Here is a 21,737-nt window from a genome sequence, read left to right on the forward strand (position 1 = left end):
GAGAGAATTGCAGGCAAAACAGACATGAAAATAATTTCTAGCATGATGCATGTACCCAGGATGAAGGAAAGAAAGAAAGATGCAGGCTGAAAGGGGCCTAGGAAAGCCCTAAGGAAGTGATGCTTCAGCAGAGACTCGAAGAACGATTAGAATTTACCCTGATGGAGGAAGTAGAGAAAGCTGTCCAGGCAGAGAAGAGAGGATATTGGACAGCCTGCATTCAAGACAGGCTGGTGCATTTGAGAGCCTGCATGAAGACCACTAAGGCGGAGTGAAGGAAGCCAGGGGGGCCTGGGATGTATGTGTAGGGCCACCATGGGAGGCTGACTAGCTCTAGGGGCCAGATTCTGAAAACCCTTGTCTGCTAGGCCAACCGGTGCAGATCTGGATTTATCCTGCAGGCGCTGGGGAAATTTTGGAGAGAAGACACCATCAAATTTAGGCTTTGGAAAGACCATTCTGGGGACGAGGCGCCAGAGGGTTTAGTAAAAGGTGGACCTGTCACTCCTCAAAGTTGTTGTAATCACAACAAGAGGAAGTTCTTATCCTGCAAGTTTTGGGGGAAAACACTTGAAGGTATTTTGATGAATATCAATAGGGGAACGAAACATTTAAGAGGAAGCAAGCTTGGAAATGCATCCTACTGTACATTCCTAAGTGGAAAGACAAGCGTAAGAATAATATATAGAACACGCTTCCATTTTAAAAAAATGGAAACAAAACCTAAAATCACCCCTACATACGTGTGTGTGCACAGTAAATATATATATTAATCTGAAAAAAAAAAAGCCCCAAAGAACTTCCAGCCTCCTCTTCTTGTTCTTCAGATTTCTGTTGTAGATAATTGTCCAAAGCAATAACAATGCCGCGGTTTTCGAATTCATCACTGATTGTCTAAAGGAGTGGAAATGGAGGGAAATTAAAAATTACTCCAAGGTCAAAGTCGTGACTCCCTCACTGGAAAGTGAGCTCCCTGGAAATGAGCCACATGTTTTATTCATCTTTGAATTTCTCCAGTGCCTGGCACATAAATGCCCAATAAAAGTTTATTGGATGTGAGACTAAGAATATGGGAATTTGGGAATCCCCTAATGGTTGTGTGGAAACTGGCAAGAGATGACATTTTGGGGAGTTCAATCCAACAAATATTCATCGAGCCTTTGTCGTGTGCCACCCTGGGCTGGCATGTAGGGTGAGGGGAGGTTGTTGTGTTTAGCAGCTTAAAGACCTAGCCTTAGCGACAAGCAAAGGAGGGTTAGAAAGACATGGTCAAGGGTACCAGCTTTGGAGACAGGCAGACCAGGGTTTAAATCAGTGTTCTTCCATTTACCAGTGGTTTGACCAAAGGCAAATAGCTTAACCTCTTTGGGCCTCCACTTCCTCATCCGTAAAATAAAGATTATAATAACAGTGCCTACCTCAGAACTGTTGAGAGAAATAAGTGAGATATTCATGTTGAGCATTTGGCACAATACTTGAGCCAGACAAAGCTCTGGATTCACATGAGATATTATTGTAGACAAATGTAGGGATCAAATAGTGTATCTGGTTGGTGCTGCTCTTACCAGCTACTCTAGAATATCTCTTTGGTAACTTTGGTAGGCAGAATAACGGTCCCCAAGGATGTCCACATCCTAATCCCTGGAACCTGTGCCTATGGTACATCACATAGCAAAAGGGACTTTGCAGATGGGATTAGGTTAAGGATCTTGAGATGCAGAGATTATCCTAGATTATCCTGGTGGGCCCTGTGTCATCCCAAGAGTCTTTATAAGTGAAAGAGGGAGGTATGGGAGTCAGTGAAAGGTGTGACAGTGGAAGCTGAGGTTGGAGTAAGGTGTTGCTGGCTGGGGGTCGTGAGCCAAGAATTGTGAAGAGTCTTTAGAAGATAGGAAGGGCAAAGCAGTGGATTCTCCCGTAGAGCCAACACCGTGACTTTAACCCAACGAGATGACTTTGGACTCCTGACCTCCAGAATTGTAGGATGATAAATTTGTGTTGTTTTGAGCCACAGTGTTAGTGCTCATTTGTTACAGCAGCCGTAGGAGACTCAGACAGTAATGATGGACAAGGAGATGGGCCGCCCAGACCCTATTCAAGGCAAGGCGTGCTCTCCCGTTGCTGGGAGTACAGTCAAGAGATGGGCTCTGCTGTCAGCTCCTTTGGCTTCAAGCCTCAGCTGTGGAGAGCTGCTCATCCAAGGTCATGTCCTTTCTGGGGTAGTTCATACCAAGTGACTGAGGGAGGCAGGCGTGGGATGGGGCTGCAGGAACCTGTTACTTCGGCCCAACTCCAACAACTCTGATGGGCAGTCATCGCTGCAGAGCCTTCTGTGCTTTTGGCGGAGGCTTTGTTGGGCGCGCATCAGAGCCAGGCTTTTCTCTCTGCCCAATTCTGCTTTGTTTAGGAAAAAACCAGTTCTCCCTCCTGTGTTTCTCCTTTACTCTCACAGGACTACCACACTCACAACACTTCTGACACCAGATACGTGTTTTCCCTGGGGGGTTTTCCCTGCACCAAGCAATTCTGCAACACCAGGCGGGTGTCCTACAATTCAACTCAGTTCTGACACTGTCTGTCTGCAGATAGCAACAGATGCCACAAGTTCCAAGCTCAGGCCCACGAGACCGTCCACTCAACCCCCCACTTCAGATGCTTGTTGCAAGTCCAGCTCATCATCTGTACTTCTGACTGATTGGCTATAAATCAGGTTCCCACAACCCCCTCTTCAGGTTCAGTTAATTGGCCAGAGCGTCTCACAGAACTCAGGAAAACAGTTACTTACATTTATCAGCTTATGAAAGGACATGATAAAGGATACAGATGAACAAGCCAGATGAGAAACACAGGGTAAGGTCTGGGAGTGTCCTGAGTGCAGGAGCTTCTGTCCTTGAGGAGTTGGGGCATGCCACTCCCCCACTATGTGGACGTGTTCTCCAGCCCGGAGGCTCTCCAAACCCCAGAGGGTTGGGATTTTATGGAAGCTTCCTCATGCAGCATGATCATTATTCACTTCATTTCCAGCCCCTCTGCCCTCTCTAGAGAATAGGGGGTGGGACAGAAAATTCCAAGCTTCTAATCCTGGCTTGGTCTTTCTAGTGACCAGCTCCCTTCCAAGAGCCCATCTAGGAGAGCAGACAGAGTCACCTCTTTAGATCAAAAAATGTTCCAAGAGCTCTTATCTTTTTTAGGAAATCAGGATTTTTAGGAAATTTCCTTGGTTAGGAAATCACAAGGGTTTCAGGAGCCCCATGTCAGGAGCTGGGGGAGAGACTAGCATGGATATTTTCTATTATCTCACATGCTTCCTCTTGCTTCTTTTCACAGACGTTGAGTGCTAACTCTTGTACTGCAAACTCTGTTTCAGTATTCTTCTTCCAGAAAAATCAACCTGTAGCACAAACCCATCTGTGAGTGAAGGACAGTGCCTTTGAGATTATAAACCAGTATTTAACTGTCTGGGTTTTTAAAAACTTTTAAATTTCTTTAAAAATAGAGAATACTAGGGGCACCTGGGTGGCTCACATGGTTAAGCATCTGGACTCTAAGTTTTGGCTCAGGTTGTGATCTCATGGGTTGTGGGTTCAGGCCCCATGTCAGACTCTATGCTCGCAGGGAGTCTGCTTGAAGATTTTCTCCCTCTGCCTCTCACCCACCCCTCACACCCTCTCTCCCTCTCTCAAATAAATAAATCTTAAAAATAAATAGATAAATAAATAAATAAAAATAGAGAATACGAGTATTTTATCCATAATCCTTTCACCAATGCATTTCAAGTACTCTTCTGTCCCTTTCTTAAAAATAAAATAAAATAGAAATAAAAGTAAAAATCTTATTCAGACCTGGGGATCACATATTCTGCTTATTTTTTAAAAATTTTTTAAAGCTTTGTTTATACTGTTATTTTGTTTATAATGTTTTTTTTTAACTTTGTTTATCAATAGGAAAGCCAAGTCTAATTGCCTTTGTAATTTTATGTGTGCAGGAAGCAATTTGCCTTGTTTAGGTGTGAGCCAAGTTAAGCTGAGGAGTATAGACCTCACAGGAGAGTATAAAGGTGGTCTTCTCTCTTCAGACAAAGAGAAAAGAGGGTACAAAATTCATCCTTTGGAGAGCTCACCTCTGTTCATATGCATGGATATTTTATGATATGATTCAAGACATTTGAGTTTTATTTAATAAACCATTGTGGAATTTCCAATTAAAACCAACATATTGGGAGACACCTTTATTTTCTCTTCCTCCCAAAATCTGGCTGAAAGACTATAAAGGGATGAGAATGTACTAACTCACAAGGATGAAGAGAATGGGAAGAGAGACAATAGTGGATAAGAGATTTCGACAAATACTGGGAGACAAAAGATTGTTGGAGGGATTTCCAGTTAACCATGAAAGACTAAATATTCTACATTTGTTTTTGCCTCTTCCAAAAACCTCACTAAAACAACACTAAGGTGGAGCACCTGGCTGGCTCAGTCCATACAGCAGGTAGCTCTTGATCTTGGAGTCATGAGTTCAAGCCCCACACTGGGCATAGAGTCTGACAAAAAATGTTGAGGCTCTTGGTTGGCTCCATCAGTAGAGCATGCAACTCTTGATTTTGGGGCTGTAAATTCAAGCCCCATGTTGGGTGTAGAGATTACTTTAAAAAATCTTTAAAAAAAACATTAAGGAATAAAAAAAATGTATCTATTAGATATTAATGTGCCACACCTGAGGGGAAAGCAGTCATCAGCTTTCCTTTTTTTTTCTTTTAAAGATTTTATTTATTTATTTGACGGAGAGAGAGCGCAAAAGGGAACACAAGCAGGGGGAGTGGGAGAGGGAGAAGCAGGCTTCCCACTGAGCAGGGAGCCTGATGCGGGGGTCGATCCCAGGACCCTGGGATCATGACCTGAGCTGGAGGCAGACCCTTAACGACTGAGCCACCCAGATGCCCCAAGTCACTACTTCCCAATCTAGAATTCTATACCCAGCCAAACTATCACTGGAGAGTAACATTAGAACAAAGATATTTTCAGTCATGCAGGAACTTAAAAAAAATAGCTCCCATTTACCCTCTTTCAATAAGATTTTGGAAATGTACTCCAACAAAATGTGAGTAAATAAGAAAGGGCGAGACAAGACTTGAAGGAAGAGGAGATTCAAAATGGGCAATAGACAAAGGAAATTCAGAGGACAATGGCAAAGAGATGATTCAAAATGACAGCTGTGCAGTAGGCCCTAGAGAACAACTTGCCCTGGTTGAAGCAAGAAAACAGACTCTTGGATGAAATCCCCAGAAAAACATGAAACTGACTCTTTGAATGTAGAAAACATTGTTCATAGACCTATAGCAGAGATATTGGAGCCCTTGAAAATTACTTAGAAACAATACTTAGAAAACCAGAGAAATTAAAACCAAGTCAATTATTATTTTTTTGTTTTTTATTATGTTAGTCACCATACAGTACATCATTAGTTTTTGATGTAGTGTTCCATGATTCATTGTTTGCATATAACACCCAGCACTCCATGCAATACGTGCCCTCCTTAATACCCATCACCGGCCTATCCCAATCCCCCACCCCCCTCCCCTCTGAAACCCTCGGTTTGTTTCCCAGAGTCCACAGTCTCTTGTGGTTCATTCCCCCTTCTGTTTACCCCCCCTTCATTCTTCCCTTCCTTCTCCTACCGATCTTCCTGCTATTTCTTATGTTCCACAAATGAGTGAAACAATATGATAATTGTCTTTTTCTGCTTGACTCATTTCACTTAGCATAATCTCCTGCAGTTCCGTCCATGTTGCTGCAAATGTTGGGTAATCGTTCTTTCTGATTAAAACCAAGTCAATTATTAACTCTAGGAAAAAGCAAAGGTTTTACAAGAAGGGAAGTATGGTCATAGTGCTGCAACTTGATTTGGTAGAAAACAAAATTTGTATGGTCATAATATAAACATTTCCACTCCCAAATTGCTGTGTAATGATGTTGGAGAGATAGGAGGAGGGTAAGTAAGGAGTGGTGTTAGTGTGGGAGAAATGAGCCAATAGACATTCTAAAATTGATAAATTAAGAAAGTGTAGTATAGTGACTAACATAACATAATAAAAAATTATTATAAAAAAATAAAATAAATAAAATTTAAAAAGAACAACAACAAAAAAAGTGTAGTATAAGTTTCTTATTTAGAAGGACGGTAATAAGTACCAGGGAAAAAAGTATAAGGTTCAAGGGTGTTTGCCTCTGGGGAATAGGACATGACAGTGAGATAGGGGAAGGGTAGGATAAAGGGGTCTTTTAAATTATGTGCATTTCAACTATAATCTTTAGAATAAATCATTAAATACTTTGAAGATGGTAATCTATACTATATTTGACTATAATAAGTAAATGGTATTTTGAAATTTAAAACATGAATTAAAAAGTTAAAATTTGCTTTGGTGCACTTTTAGGAATAGTTAGAATCTTCTCACGAAACTGAAGCCTTGACAGAGTGTTCTCAGCATAGTGGTCAAGCACATAGACTTTGGAGTCCAACAAACTGCTTTTTAGCTTTCACTTTGCCATGTGTTGTGTGGTCTTGGATAAATTGCGTAACTTCTTGAACCTTGCTTTTTCTTGCCTATGCAGAGGGGTTATCAATAATACCTATGTCACAGGAATGATTTCAGAATACGTGAGATAAAAATAACAACAATAACAACTAAGGGACTGTGCACTTTGTACATATTATCCTATTGAATCTTATTAATCTGTCAGTTTCATGAAGAGCAGACTTACCACAATGCCTAATTGTTTAATTATTAATTCTGTAACAAACATTATTAATTATTTAACAAACATTAACAAACAGTAGTATTTTGATGGGAATAAAGGGGAATAGGAGAAACGATGAGGAAAAAAAAAAGACAAGCTCAGTAACATTCTGCTTATTTTGAGACCAGATTGGTGATATTCTCTGTCCCCCTATTACACATAGTTTTGAACATGAAATAAGAAGAAAAAAGTTGCCAGGGCTCAAAGTTCTGTTTAAAAGTGACACTTTTTGGCTTAGCTCTGCATTCTTTTTTTAAAAAATTGTGGTAGGGGTGCCTGACTGACTCAGTTTGTAGAGCATGTGACTCCTGATTTCAGGGTTCATGAGTTTGAGCCCTACATTGGGCATGGAAATTACTTTACAAATAAATACATAAAATAAAATAAAATAAAATAAAATAAAATAAAATAAAATAAAATAAAATAAAATAAAATAAAATAAAATAGTGGTAAAATATACTTAACATAAGATTTACCATTTTAACCACGTTTCGTTCTGTGGAATTAAGCACATTCACATTGTTGTGCAACCGTCAGCACCATCCGTCTCCCAAACTTTTCATCTTCCTAGTTTGAACTCTGTCCCCATTAAACACAAACTCCCTATTGCCCCCTCCCCCAGCTCTGGGCAACCACAATTCTACTTTCTGGCTCTATAAATTTGACTATGCTGGGTATCTCATGGAAGTGGTATTTGTCCTTTCGTGTCTGACTGAGTTCAGTAAACTTAGCGTCAGGTTTTCAAGTGTCATCCATCTCTCGGTACGTCATTCTTTTTCATGACCGAATCATACTCCATTGCACGTATAGACCACATTTTGTTATTCATCCGTCAATGAACACTTGGGTTGTTTCCCCTCTTGGCTGTTATGAATAATGTTACTATGAGCATGCAGGTGCAGAGATCTGTTGAAGTCCTTGCTTTCAGTTCTTTTGGGTATATAACCGAGAGTGGGATTGTTGGATCATACAGTAATTCTACCTTTAATTTTTTGAGGAGCCACCATACTGTTTTCTGCAATGATGCACAAGGGTTCTCACTTCTCCACATCCTCACCAATACTTGGGAGTTCGCACATACAATCCTGTGCCCATGAAGAAGAGATTCTGTTGCATAGATTTTTGTAAAAAATACTTTATTTATTTATTTGAGAGAGACAGATAGTGAGAGGGAGCACAAGCGGGAAGGAGGAGGAGAGGCAGACTCCCCGCTGAGCAGGGAGCCCAATGCGGGGCTCAATCCCAGGACCCTGGGATCATGACCTGAGCCGAAGGCAGATGCTTAATGACTGAGCCACCCAGGTGCCTCTGTTGCATAGATTTTTAGAAATTGAATTGCTAGGTCAAAGGGTATATGCCCCCCAGAAGAGTTGTACTACCATTTACACTACCACTCTTAGGGTATGAAAGTGCTTATCTGCTATATTCTCACCAATCTTAGATAATCTTGCACTCTTTAATATTTGCAATGCTGACAGACCAAAAATACCTCATTGTGTGAATTTGTATTTTTCTTTTTTAAAAAAATTTACCCATGTATTTGAGAGAGAGAGAGCATGAGTGAGCATGAGTGGTAGTGGGGAGTTTGGCAGAGGGAGAGGGAGAAGCAGACTTCCTGCTGAGCAGGGAGCCCTATGCAGGGCTTGATCCCAGGACCTGAGATCATGACCTGAGCTGAAGGCAGCTGCTTAACTGACTGAGCCGCCCAGGCGCCTCTGTATTTTTCTGATTACTATTAGAGTATCTTTTTGCATTTTTATTGGCTACCCATGTAATTTTGCTGTTTTAATCAGTTCTCTATTGGTGGATGTTTGGCTTGGTTATCAGCCCGCTGCATATGTGGAATGGCCAAACAAGGTGAAGATGGGAAGGTGTGAGAAATGCGTGCAAAGACAATAAACTGGCTACAGAGACATTCAAAATGATAGTCTTGAGTCATCAAGTTTCACTGTATTTAGGAAATAGAATAGGATTCTACAAAGAGTTCTATCAAAAATGGTTAAAAATATGAAGTCTTGGTAATTTTTAAAAGCTACCATTTATTGAACATCATCTTCTGTGCTAAGGCTTTTCAAACATCATTTGATTTCATCTTGGCTTGAACAAGTATGTCATTGTATGTTGTAGAACAGAAGGTTTCTGGAGACTTGCCCAAGGTCACAAACCACCGGGAGTGGGTAGTTGTATCCTAATCGAGATCTGTGACACCCTCCCCCTTTGAGAGGGACATCTGAGGGAGGTCCTGGAGACTCATGGACTGCAGTACCGTGCTTACTGGTGTCTTGAGTAGCCCAAGCCATTGTTTTTGTTTTTGTTTTTGTTCCTATTCTTGCAAATCCAGAGTCAGTAGACTTCAGGTGAAGGCTTTATGGCAGCCCTGCACCAAGTGTGCTGTGACTCACTAGGAAATGACTTTAGGTGGTGCTTAAACACAATGTTCAATGGCACTGAATCACCTAGCGAGGAAGTTACTCTCCTTTGAGTCCCTCTCAATCATGTCATCAAGGAGAAAGTCTCAGTCGGTGCTACCAAGTCTGGAACACCTCTCTGGTGCTTGCTGAGTTTTTTCTATTTAAGAAATGCTATGGCAAAAAAAAAAAAAAAAATGCTATGGCAGATTCAGAGTTTCAGCAGGTAACGGTGTCTAGGTAAAATTTAATAACATTATTTTAAAAAAATATTTACTCTTACAGTTATCATCTAGTTATGGCAAGATGTCTGTTTTTCATTTGCACTAAATGAAATAAATTTCCCTTTTAAAATGAATTTGCTTTTGTAAAAATAGGGAGTCACGTAACAGAAAATTGGAAGCATACGCTGTTACCAATTGTCAAATAACTGGACAAAATTGTGAATAAAAGTAACGAATGACGTTTGAGAGACACTGCTTTCCTGGATTCCCAGCAGGCTCTGGGCTCCACGGGTATCACTCTTTGTTAATTCTAATCATACTTTCCTGACTCAAGGGTACATTATATTACATGAGATGCTTGTTAAGAATTCAGATGCCCAGGCCTTGAACCCCAGAGAGCCTCAGTAGGTCTGAGACGGGACCTGGGCTTTGCAATTTTGATTAAGCAACCCAAGTGGTCCTGACGTGAACTCGTCAGCACATGACACTTTAAGAAATTCTGAACTGGATCTTTCCATTTTAAACCAATATCGATTTTTTTGAAAAAAAAGATTTATTTGTTTATTTTAGGGGGGCAGAGGAGGAGAGAGAGAGTCCTGAAGCAGACTCCCTACTGAGTGCAGAGCCCCGTGTGGGGCTCAATCCCAGGACCCTGAGATCATGACCTGAGCAGGAACCAAGAGACCCCCCGCTTAAACCACTGAGCTACCCAGGCGCCCCACACTATCGGTTTTTTGGAAATAGACGGGGAAGAATGCTGCGTGCCTGTAAGTCTGGCACGACACATAGCCGTGCTTCTGCCTTTTTGTGACTACAGTGGGTTGGGTTTCAGGCGGTGTTCTAGGCACTTCACACACGTTGAGTCATTTCACCCTCAGCACAGTCCAAGGAAGCAGAAACTATTATTACCTTCATTTTACAGGTGGGGAAACCTGGACACAGAGAGGTGAAATCACTAGCCTAAGGTCACAGGGCCGGGAGGTGACAGAGCTGGGATTTGAACCTGACCATCAGATCATGCTCAGAGCCAACATTCTTGCCCACAGTGGTCAGCTCCCTCCCCTGCACCTGCCTCTATGTGTGATGATGAAGGTCTATCACCCCCTCCAATTCTGTTATCCTATCAGGAAATCAGACTCTTTGCTTTTGATCAGAAACCAATTGATCATTGAATTAAATGAATACATGAATACAGACTAAGTCAACATCCCTGGTCTGAGGACAACTAACCTTACAGCTCAGTTGAAACCGTGGACTAGGCCTTGTCTTTCAAAACGAAAAGCCAACATTTGTACTTTCTATGATGAAAATAAGAAGCGTTCTTAATTTACCAGGTGGACTAAACCAGTACTGATTATCTGATTCTGTGCACAGAAGCCCAAGACAGGGGAAAACCTGTGATCTGTCCCACTCAGCATTTCTCATTTTTTCCCCATTTCTTCAAAGAAAAGGAAAGTCTAAAAATCACAGAGGAGACTTCTAAAGGACCATCGGTTCCAGTGTTCAGAGCCAAATACCAAACTAGGCTAAATAAACTCACGGTCTGTACCTTCTAGAAGGCAATCAAATTGTGGAGGGTTTGAGGCTCGTCCAGGACAACGTGGGCAATTTCAGTCATTTACCACACGCTTTTCTTTTTTCTTTTTCTTTTCTTTCCCCTCCCTGGCCCCCAGGTCACAGATGGGTGCTGGAAGCCGAGCCAACACTGTGCCACGAGATGCAGACAGCTGTGGTGGGTGCGAGCTGGAAGGGCAGCTGTGGGCTTCCTCTCCGACCTGGGCGCAGCAGACTGCAGGAACGGTGCAGGCCAGGGTAGGTAGCACGCTTTGAGTATGTCCAGACTAGGGAACAGGTTTTGTTTCTCCTGCCAGCGGCTGCTTTTTTGTCCCGTTGGGAGAGCTTGGTGATGGAGCTCACAAGCAGGAGCACATGGAAAATGCAGGGCCAGGATGTCAGCAATTGCATCCCGGTTGCACTCTGGAAAGGGGTGATCACTTTGAACAATGCACACGCGTTCACATGACAAACCATTAAGACTCCAGCCTGGGTAAAGAGCATGTGTTCTTTACCAGATTGCTGCCTCAGTCTATAGCACACTATATATAGGCTAGAGCCCTTCACGCCAATTAAACAAAGGCAGGGTTAACTTTCAGGTTTTTATGAGGTGCTTTCGATGCTGTTTTTGAAAATGAAGCCACAGAGTCCCCTAAAAAAAAAATAGATTATTTATTCCTATTTTTTTTGTCTTTGTCAAGATAACTGCTGAGCAGCTGAAGGTAGCATATGGTTGTAGGGGTAGCTATCGAGAACAACAAAAGATATTTAAAGTAAAAACTGTAAAGATTCTCAACATGTGTGTAGTAGCTCTGTGACACCTGAGGCCAGAAGAGGGGCAATTCTCTAAAAGGAAGATGTAAAGCGGTAGTTGTCAACTTGGGCTCCACATCAGAATTACCCCAGGGAGCTTTTAAAAATCCCGATGCCTGGGTCACACCCCAGACCAAATAAATCAGAATCTCTGGGGGGTAGGACCTAGGCACCAACACTTAAAAAAAAAAAAGTTTCCCAGGTGATTCCCATGTGCAGCTAAGGTTCCGAATCATTGCTTGAAGGGGAAATTTCCTTACCCTTTTGAAAGTCGTGTAACACTTTTGGGGAAATAGAATCCACTGACATCTCATTTCTGGAGGAATGAAAATGGAAATCACCATATCGATTGCCTGATTTCCATATTTTAGTATCTGCCCCTCTTCTAATTGTTCTGTGCAAGTATTGGAAATCCTGCACTTTAGTGCCCATGGGGACCAAGCAGGTGGAGCAGATGAGGGTCCCAGGGGAAGGCTGGGGCAACAGAGACTGGAGGGGCGCCGAGGGTCTCAGCCCCAAAGTTGAGTAGCCTTTCCACCCTCCTCCTGATGCTTCCAGGGGCAGATGCAGCTCAAGTGGGGCCAGGGTTTTGGATTTTTCCAAATAAATTGCTCATCAGAATTTTTGTATGTAAAAGATCCCATTTTGGAAATGTTAGCCACAAATTAAAGAATTTTTTAAAAAAATTTTCCATGCAGCCAAGTGAAACTCTTCTGCAAGCCAAATTTGACCTTGCCGGCTACCTTTTAGATCACCTGATTTACACACCTTTTGGGAAGCAGGGATGATTCTTCTTCTTCTTCTTCTTCTTCTTCTTCTTCTTCTTCTTCTTCTTCTTATTTATTGTGGTATAAAATACACTTGCCATAAAATTTACTATTTTAACCATTTTAAAGTGTTCAATTCAGTGGCATTAAGTACGTTCATGGTGTTGTGCACCCATTACCTCTATCTAGCTCTAGAACTCTTTCATGACCCCAAACAGAAAACCCATACCTATTAATCCCCTCCCTCAGCCCCCTTGCATCCACCAATCTGTTTTCTGTCTCTATGGATTTGCCTATTCTGGGGTTTCTTATCGATGGAATCCTACAGGCTGTGGCCTTTTGTGTCTGGCTTCTTTCCCTTTGCATTGTGTTTTCAAGTTCATCCCCATTGTAGCATGCCTCAGTGCTTTCTTCCTATTTACGGCTGAATACAATTCCATTGTATGGATATGCCACACATTGTTTATCCACTCATTAGATGATGGGTAGTTGGGTGGTTTCCACCTTTTGGCTTTTGTGAATAGTGCTGCTGTGAACATTTGTGGGCATGTTTTGTTTCAACAGAGGGATCATCCTTACATAACAGATGCCCCCATAGCACTAACCCCAACTCTGAGCACACTCAGAGGTGCTCACGAGGCGGGGACTTAACTATAGGGGAACCAAATTGTCCCGGTTTTAGCATGGAAGGCCCCACATCCGTAAACCAGTGGAGGGAGGTTGGCAATGGTCTCATCCACCAGCAAAAGCCTTCTCAAGGCAAGGCCAATGGTTTTGGTATTTCGAACGTGATTTTAAAGAATCATTGTGACAAGTCTATGTTTCATGCAGTTGTCTGTAATCGCCACTGATTTCAGGACGCTGTGCTTTGGCCCAAGTCAGTTCCTCGATGTCACCTGGAGGATTCCCATTCCTTCTTTAGTCTCAGCATCAGAATCATGTTCTCACCAGAGCCTTCCCAGAGCCCCTGCCCTTGCACAGTGGTAAAGGACTCCTCTCCTTTATTCCTAGAGCATAGTGTAGTTACAGGATATATTTGCATGGGTCTCCCCCATTAGACCATGACTCCCTCAAAGATGGTGGAATACTGCTGATGTTTGGTCTGCCCAACATCCATCCCCTCTTCTGACAATAGCATTCCCCTTTTCCTTTGGGGGAAACAGCCGTCCCCTAATCTCAGACAACACGGTTTGGGGAGAGTAGATACCGGTTCCCTGCAACCAGACCTGGCCCGTTTGCACATTCCATCCCCTTGGTTGGCACAACCAGCTCAGGAATGGGTCGCCTGAACCAGGTTAGTGCACAATCAATCCTGCAACTTATGCTGGAGCTAGTGGGAACTAAGTTAGAACTAAGGAGGAAGGAACTCTACTTCTGATAGAGTTGCTAAGCTCTCTGCGGCCATCTTTGCCACCACGTGGGGACAAGCCACCTCAAAGTAAAGCCACCACGGAAGAAAAGAGAACTGAGGGGCAGGGAGAGAAAGGGATGATGCCAGGCAGCAGTGAGTTTCCTCCCTTTAACTTCCTGGTTATATGAATCACTTTTTTGCTTAAACTGGCTCGTTTTGGGTTTTCATCTCTTCCATCTAAAAGAAAACTGAAGAATGCACTGTCTTTTATTAATATTTAAATCCCATACTGTCGCCTTGTTCTGGCACATTATAGGCACTCAAGAAATGTGTGAGTCAACGCAGACTTTCCTAGGTATACCGTCGCTGTTTTTTCAGTAATGAAATGATATCAATGCAAGACGAGTCAAGAGGGGAGGATGTGGAAAAGTTGGAGCCCTCCCGTGTTGCTGGTGGGAATGCTAAATGGTGCAAACAGCTATAGAAAATAGTTTGGCAGTTTCTCAAAAGTTAAACCAAATTATCATATGACCCATGATTCCTGCTCCTGGATACACAGGCATACGTTGTTTTATTGCACTGCCCTTTATTGAGCTTTGCAGATGCTATGTTTTTTTCTAAATTGAAGGTCTGTGGCAACTGCGCATCGAGCAATTCTATGGGCGCCGTTTTTCCAACAACATTTGCTCACTTTGTGTCTCTGTGTCACATTTGGGTAATTCTTGCAATATTTCAAACTTCATTATTATTATTATATTTATTATGGTGATCTGTGATCAGTGATTACACCTTGCTGAAGGCTCAGATAATACCCAGCATTTTTGTTTTAGCAATGAAGTATTTTTTAAAAGATTTATTTGTTTGAGAGAGAGAGGGGGCACATATATATGTGCACAAGTCGGGGAAGGGGCAGAGAGAGAGAATCTTTAAGCAGACTCCCCGCTGAGCACGGATCTCGATGTGGGCTTAATCACACGATAAGATCATGACCTTAGCCAAAACCAAGAGTCAAAGTGCTTAACCAACTGAGCCACTCAGGTGCCCCAGGAATAAAGTATTTCTTAATGAAGGTATATACATTGCTTTTTTTAGACGTAATGCTATTACACACTTAATACACTGCAGTCTCATGTAAACGTAACTTTTATATGCACTGGGAAACCAAAAAATTCGTATGACCTGCTTTATTGCAATATTTGCAATATTTATTGTAGTGGTCTGGAACCAAATCCATCTCCAAGGGATGATTGTATGCCACAAAGAACGCATGACAGGTGTTGAGACAACATGTACACAAATGTTCATAGCAGCACTATTCACAGTAGGATGAACAGGTAATCAATGCAGTCTATGCATACAATGGACTATTATGCAGCCGTAAAAAGGAATGAAGCACCGATCCATGCTACAAGGATGAACCTCAAACACATTACGCCAAGTGAAAGAAGCCAGACACAGAAGGGCTGATATTGTAAGATTCCACTTATACGGGATTTCCAGAAGATGTAAGTCCATAGAGACAAAAAGTAGATTAGTGGTCGCCAGTGGCCAGGAGAAGGTGGGAATGTGGAATGACTGCTAAATGTGTATGGGACTTTCCACTGGGTGATGGAAACATTCTGGAGCTATAGAGCAGTGATGGTTGCACAGTGCCAAGTGTAATAAATGTCACCAGTGGTAAATTTTAAGTTATGTATATTCGACTGCAATAAAAACAAAACAAAAGAATCCGGAACTTCATCAGGGCTGCTGCAGTTGGATGCCATGCAGCTTGTTTCCTTCGTCAAGTGCCCAGACTGGGAGGGAGGCATGGCCTCAATCCAGGCTGTGTTCTGCCCCACAAGATGCTTTCTTCTGATTCACCATTTAGGCGAATGTAGAGCTTCACAGACAAGATGGCGTAAGACATAAGCAAGTTTGGTCAACGGCCTCACTTGACTGCAATTTTCAAAGATGCTCCTTCACTGTGCTCTGAGTAGTTGGCCCATGCCACAGTATACATCCTCTCCCATCCTGAGGGTGCTATCTCAGAAAAATTCACAGTGCATTGTTGAGTGCTTAATTTGTGAAGCTAGCATAAATCACTGGACTAAATTGTCCATTACCACGAGCTCAAGTTATCTTTCCATCAAGAGAGTGATCTGGCTGCTTTGCTTGCACTGGAAAATTAAGAGACAAAGAGGCAAAAGGCCAAAAGGAGAAGAACTCTAGAAAAAGTCTGTTTTCTGATGTTGGAAAGACTGCACAAGGTTAAATACAGGAGCATTCTGCCTGTACTCATCAAAGGTATTTTTTTTTAAAAAAGCCATTTATGTTCTGGGGATCAATGAGTTAGAACAGAACAATAATAGTCCTCTCAAAGCTATGGAAGATTTGGTTGTATCCTAGGGGCTGGCATTCTGAAATTGTCCTCCCTTCCCCCATGAATCAGTAGGAAAAAGGAAAAAAGAAAAAAAAAAAAGAAATGCCCTGGGAAAGCAGTATGTCGAGCCCTTCAAGGAGAAGTCAATGTTAATTTTGTTCAGTTCCAGGGGCATTGGTCACCCCGCTACTTCTTAATGTGCCATTTTCCAATTTGGGTCCCAATTCACAATGCAACTTAGAAAATATTGGGGACAGCTTATCGCTAATATAACAAATGTGGAATGAGGCTTTTCCTGTTGACCCAGAACTTCAGCTAAAGCTTCAAAGCTGAGGGCAATGGGTAACAATACTTCCTCCTGTCAAGAGGTGGACAGACTGGTCCCTTAACCATCAATACCCATCAGCCTCCAGCCTATATAAAACAAGGTCAGATTTTATCCAGAGGACATTTCTCTGACAGGTCTTTGTAGGGGGTTTTCTTCTCCCCTCTGATCTCTAACCCAAGAGAGGAGAGCTCAAAGCAGAATCACTCATGAGACTGGGGGGCACCAAGGAGGGGGTGGCTGGTACCTCACTGCCAGCTGAAGGTTGCCTGGGGCTGCCCATGACAGTGGGGCAAGAAGCCATGGCAGAGGGCAGAGGGCAAAGATGCATCCTATTTCCCAGGGGCCAGAGTATGTTTGTAGGTCTGAGTCATCCTGAAAAGCCTCACCTAAGAGGACTCACCCAGGACCTCAGAAAAAGAATGTGGGGTACTTCCCGTGGTATGAATGGAAACAAGGTGTGCAAGAGGTCACCCAGCACATGCACTGAGTCCCCTCAAAGTCCCCACACAGGGTTCTCCAAAGATCCCCCAGTGCACATGAAAAAGAACCAGCATGTGAATTCTTGCCAGGCCATGGCAGGGGGTGGAGGGCATCTGACACCCGAGAGAACTATACCGGTTCTCAGCAAAGGGTCCCTTTTCCTCGTGCTCCCCTGCTCCTATACTCCTGCAAGGCGAGCTGGGAAAGGGCAGGAGAGGACACACCTGCCCTAGTCTCCACTGCAGATTCCTGAGCCATCTGTGGGTCAGACCAGAGGGGGCAGGGAAGAGGTATTAAACCTCATATGAGAATAGAGGGTTTTTGTTTTTGTTTTTTTTTGTTTTTTTTTTTTTTTATTTGACAAAGAGAGAGACAGCCAGAGACAGGGAACACAAGCAGGGGAAGTGGGAGAGGAAGAAGCAGGCTCCCAGCAGAGGAGCCTGATGTGGGGCTCGATCCCATAACTCCAGGATCACGCCCTGAGCCGAAGGCAGACACTTAATGACTGAGCCACCCAGGCACCCCGAGAACAGTTTTGATTGGACTGGACTGGACTTTTAATATGAGACTATTCTTACAGTTGAAACTAAGAGCTATGGGATCTGATGTAATATTTCCAAGCTCAGCTTATTTCATAGCCCAGTAAGAATAATTTATTCCCACTATTGATAAAGGTGCTGTGAGACATGTGGTATCCAGAGTGCCATGCATTTCCAGAATGAAGTCCCAACAACCACAGCACAACACACGGTAGTCAGCTCCAGTTCTCCAATCTTGAAATTGGTGAGATTTCTATTGATCTGAGGTGCAAACCACCTTAAGCTATACCAGGGGCAGCAAATGCAAATGCCAACAGGGGCCAGACAGGAAATATAATGAATGAAGGGGGTTAGGTGGAGACCATGGTGAACTGGAGAGCCTGTGTCCCATCCGAAAGGGACAAATGTCTCTCAAATCTAGCCAATTGTTGCCCAATGAGGCCACATCTTCCTGTTTTCCCAGAAATGCCAGAAATCTCCGGTTTTGGTAGTGCACCCTGATTTCGGCATTATTGGTACGAATATTAGTCGGGGTTCATTGTTGCAAATGACACAGGTACGAGTGATTTAACGGGGGAGGGGGGTGTACAATGGACTGAACTGGGTCCCCTTCAAATTCAAATGTTCAAGCCCTAAATCCCCAGTGGACTGGTAATCAGGGTCAGGTGAAGCCAAAGGGTGAGGCCCTAATTCAAAAGGGTGATGGCCTTATAAGAAGAGGAAGCCATGTGAGCCATGCCTGCCATGTGTGGACACAGCAAGAAGACGCCCTCTGACATCCAGAAAGAGGCCTCTCACCAGAACCCGAACATGCTGGCACCACGATCTCCAGTCTCCAGAACTGTGGGAAAAATAAATTTCTGTCGTTGAAGCCACCCATCAGTGGTATTTTGTCAGCCAAGGCAGACTAAGACAGATGGTTAGAAAGCCTGTAGACTCTCCAGGAGGACAAGAGTGCTAGGATCGGACTGTACATCTGGGAATGATGCCCAAACCACACCACTGGACTGCCCCTCTGAATGACATGCCCTGCCTCTCTGCACACAGGCCCCATGCTTACACAGGGGCGGGACACCTGGACGCAGGTGCATGGACTGCCATGTTACTGTCAGATAGGCTCGATCCTCTTTGTTGCTCACTTCCAAGTATAAATCTCATGTGACATATGTAATGGTAGAGCCCAGATCACATGAAACTTGGTTGCAAGGAAGGTTCTGGAAGAGTGCTTTGGTTTCTCTTATGGAGAGGTGGGACTCATAATGTGGGCATTTTCCAAACATAGGAAAGGTATTCAAAGGGGGCTGTATGGATGCGAAGTATAACAAATGTTCAGTATAGCAATTAATTGAACAGACATGGTGGTGGTTATGGGGGGGGTGTCAAACAGAATCCCTTTGTGTGCTGCTTACAGCCCTGCCAGTTGATGCTTCTGAGCTATGGGCTACTTTCATTTTAAAACTTCTACTTCTTCTGGGGCGCCTGGGTGGCACAGCGGTTAAGCGTCTGCCTTCGGCTCAGGGTGTGATCCTGGCGTTATGGGATCGAGCTCCACATCAGGCTCCTCCACTATGAGCCTGCTTCTTCCTCCCCCACTCCCCCTGCTTGTGTTCCCTCTCTCGCTGGCTGTCTCTCTCTGTCAAATAAATAAAATCTTTAAAAAAAAACAAAACTTCTACTTCTTCTGAGAACAACTAGAAAAGCCAAATCAGATCATCATCATCATCATCATCATCATCATCATCACCTACTTAAAGGCATTCAGAGAGCTGCCGAAGCACCCAGAACTAGAGGGGCCAAGATTCTGGAAAGATGTTGAGGTGATCTGACACACTGCAGCCACTTTTTCCCTGGGGCATTTGCAAATTTGGGCACTTGGAATCTAGACTTTTCCCAGGCAAGGCTGCTGCTGTGGAGGGACAGAGAAACCAGCAGAATTTTGGCAGTGTCTTAGGGCTAGAGAGACAAAATTAGGGACTATCCTAGAGAGAAGGGAGGGGTAGGAAAGCGGTTTTCCCCTTAAGATATTTGGCGAATTCTGAAACAGTGCAGGCCAAGAGGCTAGAAGCCAAACAGAAAGCCCCTGAAAAAGACCAAAGTGTCCAGCATTCTTCCCATGTTACGGCTACAAGGATTAGAGCACAGGACCTCTGAACACCTCAAGTTCTCAGCGGCAATCTCTGAAAGGCAAAGCCTTAGAGGTGGGAGCCAGAGTTAGATGGTCTCTTATCAAAACTGCAACCCACCCTCCACCCAGCTCTGCCCCTGACTGGATTAAGACGCTCAGTCCCCATGCCACCTGCTTACAGAGAAAGGGTGAGCCCAGAGTTAGATATCACCCGGAAACTTCATATGTATTTTTTCATACACAGATGTTGTATGGCATTCAACAAAAATTACAAGGCCTGCCAAGAGACAGGACCAAATCCTTGAAAACAAATAGAAAAACAGGCAATAGAAACAGACTGTGCAGGTGACCAAAGTACTGGACTAAACCCAGGGCTTTAAAATAACCATGATTAATATGTTCAAGAGACACAAAGCAAAAGAAGGAGAAAATAGATGAAAAGCGAATTTTACCAGAGAATTGGAATCCATGAGCTTCATAGTCCAAAAGACTGAGGACACAGAGAACTCACTTGAGCTCCTCATCCACAGAGGGATTTTGAAAATGCTGATTCAGCTCTGTATGAGCCATAAAACCTCATGGCCACCGTCTATTAAAAAAAAAAAAAAAAAGTTTGCCATCACTGGCTGTCATTCTCTTTACTTCTCAAGTGGCTTCCTTTAAGGGACACATGTTGTACCATGTGTTCTGAGTCACTCTGCTCCATAAACCCAGTTGCCTGGCATGGAGCTCTGTTTACCTGGAGAAAGAGGAGCCTTTTGCTAATTATCCTAAATACATCCTTTGAGCAATGTGTGTTGGGAGTACTAGTACTTAAGATGATCAGGAAGATGAAGCCTCTCTGGGATGACATTTGAGTCGACACCAAGTGACAAGGAACCAAGCAGGAGAGAATTAGAGGGAAACGTGGTCTGGGCAGAGGGGGATATAGAGAGCAAAGAGCTCTGAGGCAAGAATATGTTTGGTGATTTGGTCAGGGGTGGGCAGACTTTTCTGGAAAGGGCCAGAGAGCACATATTTTAGGCTTTACAAGTCACACAGTGTTTGTTGCAACCACTCACTTCTGCTGTTACAACACAGCAGTAAACGCCGACATAGAACGAAAGGGTGGCAGTGGTCCAATAAAACTTTGTTTATGGACACTGAATTAGAATTTCTTATAATTTTCACACGTCACAAAATCTTTTGATTTTTTCCCAACCATTTAAAAATATAAAAACCATTCTTAGCTCTGGGGCCACAGTTTGTTGGTATAAGGTCGTTTAGGTAGGCTGGGGATCAGATCACGCAGGACCGTAGGGCATGTAACAATCAGATTAAGGCAAAGCCCCTTTCCCCCTCCAAATGGAAAACTCACCCCTCAGGGTAACTGGAGGCCAGGATACCAACTGGGGGGGGGGGCAGCTTCCTACAGCTCATGGAAGATGATCAGGTTTGTTTTACTTTTCCCCAGTAACAAGAAAGGACAAACGAACACACGCACACGCACAAGCACACGCACGCACTCTGGGAGGCAGCTTCCTACAACTCATGGGAAATGATCAGGTTTGTTTTATTTTTTCCCCAGTAACAAGAAAGCACAAACGAGCAAAAAGACAGACAGACGCACACACATAGGGCTCATGGAAGATGATTAGGTTTGTTTCGTTTTACACACACGCACACACACACACACACACGCGCGCGCGCGCGCACCCCACCCCCCCCACCCCCCCGAGCCAGAAAGCCAGAGAGGACGTGCCCAGGTTCACGCTGACGTTTCTCCAGCACGCACTAAGGGTTTGAAAGTTGGGTGCACACCTGCTCCCAGCCCGAGCGCACCTGCTGAGCAGTACTCCGGCCTCGTCTCGCGAGAGCGTGCTGTAGTAGTGGCCCCCCACTCCCCTCCCGCCCCCTCCCCCGCCCCCGCGCCCAGCCCCCGCGCCCCGGCGCACTCCCCGCCGGCTCCCCCGCCGCGCGCGCCTCCCCCGCGCCCCCGCCCGCCGGCTC

The 21,737-nt window shown here is 43.8% G+C and overlaps 1 long non-coding RNA gene across 1 annotated transcript in view; it reads left to right on the forward strand.

Annotated features, from left to right (window-relative positions):
- LOC123788305 (uncharacterized) overlaps positions 1-19,163 on the forward strand; it is a 29,129-nt gene extending 9,966 nt beyond the window's left edge. Inside the window, exon 4 of the long non-coding RNA XR_015722323.1 lies at positions 11,103-19,163. This is a non-coding gene — a long non-coding RNA (uncharacterized LOC123788305). The remainder of the gene's footprint in view (positions 1-11,102) is intronic.
- The last annotated feature ends 2,574 nt before the right edge of the window (positions 19,164-21,737 follow it).

This window comes from Ursus americanus, chromosome 30, assembly GCF_024610735.1.
Source record: "Ursus americanus isolate L20-20 chromosome 30, mUrsAme1.1.p, whole genome shotgun sequence".
Classification (NCBI taxonomy): domain Eukaryota; kingdom Metazoa; phylum Chordata; class Mammalia; order Carnivora; family Ursidae; genus Ursus; species Ursus americanus.